Genomic DNA, 8,862 nt, shown 5'->3' on the forward strand with positions numbered 1-8,862 from the left:
ATTGCAGAGCTGCCACTATTTCATGTACCACGTTCTTCAGTAGAGCAATACTTACCAGTGCTTTTCTTAACTCATGTCTTGTCAGTAAGATCTTTTTGCGGTGTGCCTTGTTTCTATTTAGAATATAGAGTAATAATAAGACAGAGAAGCTCTAAAAATTAGAGAACTCAGAATTACGAGCCATTTTTGTAAATTTTGGCCAGGGTTAATTTCTAAAAGCTAATTCTCATTTACTCTTTCGTTCAAAGAATAGATTCTAATGCTGTTTTTATTTTGTTGTTTCATTTTAAACCTCCATTATTTGTCAATTTCTTTAAATTATTGGGTTTATTCACAGCATTCATAAAGGCTTCTCCCCCTAGTTTATTTTATCTTGGTGGTTGAAGTGATCTCTGTACAGTCGAACACTACTTTATGCAGCTCCCATCGGGGCTATTCACATATCCATATGTGCATGCAGCTCCCACTAATGCTTGTCAATGAGACTTAACATATGAGCATGGACATGAGAATAGACCCCTTGCTGGGCACTTGACTAGATGCTTTTTTTTTTTTATGTTGATCCAGATCACTCACAGCAAACATTCCTGTTATTAGAAATCACTGCACTTAACAGGACCACTGAATGCAACCTCCCTTTCCCTCTCATTCTTTCACATGGGAGCTGCTTGGTGGGTTTTGCAGGCTCAGGGTAAATACTTCATAGACATGAACTGGAATCCAAGGTTATCGCATAAAGTAGCATTATTTTGTGTATTCCCTTCTGTTTGCCATGCAACAATATACAGTTAAGCCTCTTCACTGAAGAAAGGGCAGGTTTTTTTAAGGCGTGAATTGGGACGTGGATGTTTGGGTTCTGTCTGTGGCTCCATCTAGGCAGGATGGTTGGAGCTTTAATATTCAGTACTTATGAAAACAAATGGAAAGCTAAAGTAACCTTGAGCATTTACATTTTATTTCTGTCTACCTGTTTTTAGCATCTTTAGTGGTGCTACATGCACATACCCCACTATGCTGGTATTCATGTGCATATAAGTGATGACAGAACACTTTCCGTCATGAACTTGAAGTCTTCAATATGTTTTGTAAAACTGATGCATCTTGTACCATCTGTAATCCCACTCCACTGCAATTCAGGGACATGCAAATGTTGAATCATTATTATTTGCTAACCATATGAAAATAATTACTGATTTCAGTGTAATTTGTAATGAACATGTTTCCACATCCGAAAGGGGAAATGACCAAGTCAAGATGTGTTCTCTCAATCTCTTTTCTGATAGGAGGTTTTCTGCCTTTAAGCCACACTTTGAGATTTTAGAGGTTGGGTTTTTTAAAATCTATGATCCTTTGAGATGTTTGCTGAGCTATAATTCTGGGTGCACTGGGGACCAATGAACTAAAGTGAAGTCAAACATGGGCAGGAAGCACTGTGTTTCAATACCCGGCCTTTCAGGAATGAGTTTACTTAGTTTAAATCTTCACTTTCTACCTCACTCCATGCTTTCAGGCTTCCTCTAATGGTACTAGAAGCATGAACAAGCCAATAATAGAGTACCATGATACAACTGTGTCCTTTTTCCAGAAGGTCTGGCCCTGATCCCCCCAGCTACATTGTGGGCAGAACCTCGTATCAGGGCAGAAGTCTTGAATTCAGTCCTGTGGGCACTGGGACTCACTTCTGAAGGCTAAACCAGAGGCACATCTCAGGACAGACCCAAATTCAATAATCTCAGCAAGTGGTAACTCACACTGTTATCCATCGCCCAAGGCTGACCAGCACTTCCTGTTTTAAAAGTTGATTTTCAGTGACCGTAATTTTGCCAGGTATTAGCCATTAGAGGACATTTTCCAAACTTCATGTTTTTGTGAGGCTGATATGTTTCTGGAAAATTTTTATCCAAGCTAATTCATCTATCTCTAAGAAAGGTGCTAGAAAAAAAATGTTTCACTGTTACCATTCTGGTCGTTTGTCCTTGAAAAACCCGGTAACATCGTGATTTGAAAGCAACAACTAGGAGATTGGCCTACATCATCTGTTTGTTAAGAAATACTTTACGGTAGCCTCAAAAATCCATCAGATCTGAAAAGCCTTTACAAACTCAGAGTTTGCACATGCTCAGCAAAAGTTTTCTAGCATTAAGCTGCTAAACTCAGTGCAGGCTTTATAGGGAACAGGCACCATGTGGGCAGAGGGCACAAAGCCTGTCTCACCGTGCAGGGGGGTCATGAACACCACTCTACAACCTTCGTTCAAACATTTGCTAACTTTTGGGTGCTCAATCTTGCATTCCCAGGGGTGTCCTTTGAACATCCCCTCTTCATGTGCAATTAAATGTCATTTACAAAGCAGGTAATGAGTTAAAATAACCATGCCCCTGTTGCCTAGTAGGAAGTATGTCTCTTAGCTGGTACTAATGGATGGCAGCTATTAGTTACTCCTACATTAAGGTGCATTCATATTGAAATTTTGCATGGGCATTACAATGCATTTGATTAAAATGCAGAAGAATTACACATTAGATATCATGTGGCTGGATGGAAGCATAATTTAGCTGAGTCTACAGATGCAGTCATGCAGGTGTTTCCGTAATTCTGATTCAGTTGGTAAAACTGTTGATGTTCAGTGGCCCTCAAATCACGTAACCATCCGTAGTTCAGTTCCCTGTGAAAGGAATTCCTCGTGCCTTCTATCAGATACAATCACTGGATTCCTGAGCAAAACTTTTGTGAATCAGGCAACATTTAAGTGTCAGGTGTTTTGAGGGGAGGGGAGGTATTACAGACCTCAGGTATTTCAGCTTGCATTTGTTAACCACAGAGCTAGTGTAAGAAGAGGATAAAACCTGGGCTCTCTGTGGGAACATTCCCGCACTCCAAGGAGGGGTTATGCTTTCTTACATACAACAGAATTAAAGTCTGGGTTGTGTGTGATTTGCGGTTTTTGAAAATAGTCTGGCCTTACACATCTCTCTACAAAAGTCAGGTACCTGAAAAGCACTGTATGCCAGAGTTTTTATAGGTAGGTTCACGTTTTCTACTTAGGCCTATTATTGATAAATACAATCTTAACAGCTGCAACTATTGCTACTTTTAGTTTTCACAAAAAACAAGATGATGGCAGTTAGTTTCAGTGCAGAGACAGAGAGCTGAGCCCAACATGCAGACGGGTCCACAACTGCCAGCAGAAGCTCATGCATCCTTAAAGACATGCACCTACACAATTTCTTTGCTAGACTGAGAACTTCTTGAAGGCAGGAAGCTGTGATTGGGAGCAAAAGACCCTAGAAAATAGGCAAGGAAAGCAGGGACAGAGCTTACAGGAGCAGCGCTCCTTCTACAGCTCTGGTAGGGCATGGGGAATTGCAATAGGACACAGCTGCTGCCCTTCCTACAGCACTTGCCAGCCCATAGGTCTTTCCAGGCGGGGAACATCTAGCCCTTCGCTACATTTGGAAGCAGGGTGATGTAACTTTTGGAGGATCACAGACTTCACATCATCGGAACGCAGTGTGAAGCAATCTAGCTAATGTGCAGTTTTGTCTAGAAAGTCTTTGAGGGTTGAGCACAGTTTGAAAGAAAAAAAAGCAAGTCAGAGTCACAGTTAGTTTCCTCTTTACCTCAAGGGTCACCATGTTGACACATTTTGAAAGAGTTACTGGGCTAATTTGTAAGAGACTTTTATATATTAAGGAAAAATAAAGACCTCACAAGAATTTTAGTCTGTCAGCAACATATGGAAACAAGAAAAAAAAAAATGTCCTCAGTTGATGAAATATTTATTTATCATTGAAATCCCAGACATTTGCATCCAATATAAGGGCAAGGCAAATCTTATGCATAACCTCCTATAGAATTCAGTTAAAAGCAGTTTTGGATACCTGTAAGTAATTATGCTATCACATTCTCTAACGGATTTAATCTGGGCCAAGTAGCAACTACTGTATGTCCAAAAGATAATGAATTAAAGCAATGCTTTGGCATATCCCCTCTCTGAAATGTTAGCAGCCTCTCAAGTGACTTGAAAAATGGGCTTCAATAAATGGACAGGCAAATATATGCAATTAAATTCAATCAATAAAGCTGTCCTTGACCAAAGTCCAAACATTAAAAACAACTCCAATTGAATTATGAGAAATCCTTTTCTGATTTTAACTAGATTAGTTTAATCACATGTGCACCAAAGTTGCATGCCATGCCTCGGTAAGTTTATGGAAACAAAAAGCAACATACTACTCTCTGTCTCTCGCTTCAGCCCAGCTCTGGCTTTTGCTTAGAGAAGAGCGCTGTTCAAGAAGAGCCATTTTCTTTATTAATAAGGTCACTTATTCAGAGGAAAATGGCAGAGCAGGGTCCCAGGTGACAGCCCTAGTTACCAGCCTTTTCTCTTTCTCCTTCACTTCCACAAAACTTGTCCCCATAGCTACACAGGCTCTTTCTTTCTTCTTGGTGAGGAATAGAAATGTTTCCAAAATCCTGAAAAAGCTACTCAAAATGTGAAAACTCTTCCAAATCTCCAAGTAACTGGAAGGTTTCAATTCCCCCCCCCCCCCCATTTTGAGCTTTTTTTCTACTGTACTGATATAGCTGATGATAAATACACTAACAAAATCAGAGGTGCACCAAATTATGGTGAGAATACACATAGGTACAAGCCACAGACATAAGCAAACCTGGAGGTAGAAATCCTTCAGAAGTAAAAAAAAAACCCACCAAAAAAACCCCCACAATTAAAAAGTCAGGGGCTCGTAGAGGTAAGTTTTTTTGCAAGAATCAAACATTGCAAGAGCCCTTACAAACAACAGAGTATGCATATGTGCAAATCCTCTTTGAGGAGTCCAGCTTGATACATGCCAACCAGGGCAAATTCAGGGATTTAAAACTCCATGCTGAAGTACCTACACCAACTCCCTACTACCTCAGAGAGAGCAGGAGTTCACCTCTTCCCTTCCCCAGGCACCCAGGAACAGCTGACAAATAACTTCACATAAGCCAAACAGCCATCAGCTGGGAATCACTACACAAGTCTACTTGCCTGCAGGAGATCTGAACCAGCAACACCTGTGAGATAAACATTGCTCAGCTGGTTCTCCAAGCTGTCCTGTACAATGAAAGTATTCTCTTAAATTCAGAGGGAAAACAGAATATTAGGTTATTTTAGATCTGACCTTTCAGCCATGAAGCACTTAAGATATGAAATAGATGGATCTGGGGAAATAATTCATAAGTAGCACAGTGTTTGTTGAACTTTTACTCTTTGGGGACTTGCGGTTTTTCTGCAATTCTTTCCAAACTCAAGGCTGAATTATGACAAAATGATTTGCCTCAGATAAGGGACAGTGCATCAGAAGCAAAGTTATTTCCTGCCCTATAACAAGAAAAGTAAAGCATTGCAAGTAGAAAGAGGGAGTAAAAGCGTTCATGGCAATGGCTGCAAGCTCCAAGACTTGCCCCAGTTTTCTTCCTCAGCTGCCTGCGTGAGCTGGCTGGAGAACAGCCATCCATGTAAGTGGCTGTGCTCACCCCTGATCTGTGACTTCTAGAGCTCTCGCAAGGATGTAACTTTGTGACTTATCTACAAAAGAGACTCTCTCATGCTCAGTTCAAACCCCCCCACTTTTAAACTCAAAGCATAGCTGGCTGCGGAACATGGAAATCTTCATATGGCTGTAGCAATTGCACTGAATTTCACTGTTTGCTGGGTCTGCAGGAGACCTTCCCATGAATGTATCCCCACAAAAGCTGTATCCCTATCTTCAGTGGGATACAGAGCCAAGTGTGACAAAACTTAACCATAGAATAATATGAAATATTGCAATAAGCATATCACAAATAAATGTTCAGTGCTGCCGTTACGAGATTGGGAAAACTTGCGCTGATTAAGTCTCCTCCTGACTTCATTTCGACCACATTAGCTGATACTTCAGTAATGTGCCAGGAGATCAAGCTGAGTTGGAAGACACCTGAAAAAGGCAAATACCTTCCTGCTGAGAGCAGAACCTCTGCCTTGGACAATCTTTAGCTGTTTGCACACATGCTGTGAAGCCCAAGAAGCTTGTATTCCCTTAGCAACCAAAGTTGGCACCTGTGATATTTGTTTTCAGCAACTGACACCAAGAGTTTGAACTTACATCTGTTTTACTGAATTATGGTAAAACAGTATTAGTAACTGCAAAAAGCAGCTCTAATTTGGACAATACCGTCCAGATCATTTGCAGCTTGTACTCCCTGTAATTTCATTTCACATCCCACCCAGAAAATATGGGAAACTGCATAGCAGAAGAACATGACGAGTCTTATGCAGGCTGGGTCTTGACAGCTTGACCTATTCCCGGCTATAAAACTTGCTTATGTAGAAGTTTTCCTAATGTTTTTTATAGTTCATTTGTGAAGGATTGTCCACCTGGTGCCTTATCGCAAACTGTGGAATGAGTCCAGGAGATGGCAACAACATGAACTGCTGTGGGGGATAACAAGGACTCTGTTATGACTGGGAACGTTTGCAGTACTATAAATAACTCTATCAATATTGTGATAATGGCACTTTAAAGAGGTCTATTTTACAAGTGTTGAATGTAAGAGAGACCACAGCTGTGCTCATTAATTCTGAAGTATGCTCCTCTCTACCTACAATTTGCAGGTGTAACAATAGGAGTGTTGACTCAGTGCAGGTCTAGCTAGTGTTTGGATTAAAAAAAAGGTCACAGTAGCATGATTAGTTCTTAACGAGTCTTTATTGTGTTTGGCAGAGGGAAAGCAAATGATGATAGTTTAATTGAAAACAATAAAAGTAAAATGGAACTTTGTTACAGAATTTAGCTGAATGTAAATAGCTTCTCCCCCCCCCAAAGAGCAAGTACCATAATTGACAGCAGTAGATCTTTTGATAATTAATTGCAGTAAATTATCACTTGGCACAAAGAAGGCATAATTCTAATTAATTTGCAACCTTTCCAGCATAACACTGAATTGAAAATGGCACTGCTGTAATTTTTTTCAAGCTAATATAGAACTGGAGTACAAACAACATTGTGATGCTTTCTTGTGTTTTCCTTGTTTGGAGTTGAACTGGGGTGATTTGGTCCTTTCCACACAATTGCTGTACCACACAGAGATGACCCAAATGGGCAGGAGTTTCCTGCACAGTCAGAATTAATCTGCCACAGCATGGGATAATATAATTACGTACAGAGATCCAGGCAGAGAACTGGTTCAGCTGGGGCTCGTCTGGGACATCAGTGCCTTGATTTGAGGACAGTCAGGGCTGTGAAGTGTCCCTTTCATTCTCCTTTAAATCTAGATTTGATTTGAAAATAAGGTATGTGGTAATGTGGACAGGCCAGACTATTTAGGCAGAGCTAAGAACTACAATATCTGTCAAATTCATCAGCCTCCATCTTGTTAACAACTTACAAATGAATTTTCTTTACCTCTGGGAACACAAATGCCCCTTGGCAACTGCAGGACAGAGCTACATAGTAAGTCCTCTTGAGGAGGCATGATGGAGGGAGCTCTATTGAGGCAGCCAGCTAACAGCACAGATGGCTTTTAGCTCTGAGGACTGCCTGGATGCAATGGCCAACAAATCCATTTTAAGCAGGATGCTTCGTGAGTGCTTGTGGATGAGGTGCTGTTCCTCCCTTATCATAACTAGACTTCATGGTGAGGATCCCCAGCTAATACTTTGTTAATGGAGTTAAGATCTGGGCCCCAATCTGGGACTTTGCACGCAGCCCACAACTCTTCTATGCCCCAAAACTTCTCTGTGTCCCTGGGAGATAATATTTACCTCCTGCACATCAGTGTTGTGAGAATAAATTAACTTTGGGAGAGTATGTTGAGCTCCTTGGAAAACAGTTACTAAATAAGTGCAAGTATTATCATACATTAAATCAGATCAGCTATTAAAAATGAGAACAAGTCCTCAGATCTGTAACCCTCGCTACATCAGTTTCTCCCTCCTTTGCTGATTACTGTTAGCCTTGATAATAATGAACTCAAAGACGATATTAGCAGCCTAACCTATACCATGATTTAATCTTGATTGCCACAGATCAAGGTTTGATTTAATTGCTCTAGAATTAATTAGGAAGAGAAACAAGTTATAAAAAAGAATTTTCGCTCTAAATAAAGAAACTGTTTACATTCAATTGGAGTTCATGTTAGAACAAATCATTAAGCTATAAAAGATTACATCTGGGCTAGAATTAAAGTCAAGCCGATTCATTAACCCAAATGGTAGCCCAGAGATTACCAACATGGTATTTCTGCTTTGGTGATCAAAGGATCAAGGGATACATGACCAGATGACCCTAATTGAAGCAATCTCCACTGAATTTTGTAAATGAACTTGAAAGTACTAAGAAGATAGTCTCTAACTTCTGTCAACGTGGAGAATAAATTTGTCCTGGTGGCCTTCCTTTATACATGAAGTAAGGAGAAGGAAAGAAAAGACAATGGCAATCCTTTATGCAGTACATAAGGCAAGAATATTTTTCTTGAGTTATGGAGAAACCTTATCCAAATTGTTTATAGTTGTCTGTTATAGCTTTTGAAATAGAGGGAATTTACAGTCAAAAACTTCGTCGCTATTGCCCTGTCAATGACCTCGTCACACCTGACCTCTAGGGAGTATCTTCTGTTGGGTTAACCCATAAATCAGCCTGCATGCAAAGCCTTTCTCTCAAAAGCTTGCCAGTTGTGCTGAATTAGGTATGATAGTTTTATTGTGTGAGCTACTGTTCACCAGGGACTGAGTAGAAACTGCTGACTGTATTTCAATGGAGAGCACAGGATGAACTTGAGCCTTGGTCCCAATGGTGAAAGGCCAAGTCTGTACCTCGCTGAACCTCTGAACCTACA

The sequence above is a fragment of the Ciconia boyciana genome, chromosome 7, assembly GCF_034638445.1.
Source record: "Ciconia boyciana chromosome 7, ASM3463844v1, whole genome shotgun sequence".
Classification (NCBI taxonomy): domain Eukaryota; kingdom Metazoa; phylum Chordata; class Aves; order Ciconiiformes; family Ciconiidae; genus Ciconia; species Ciconia boyciana.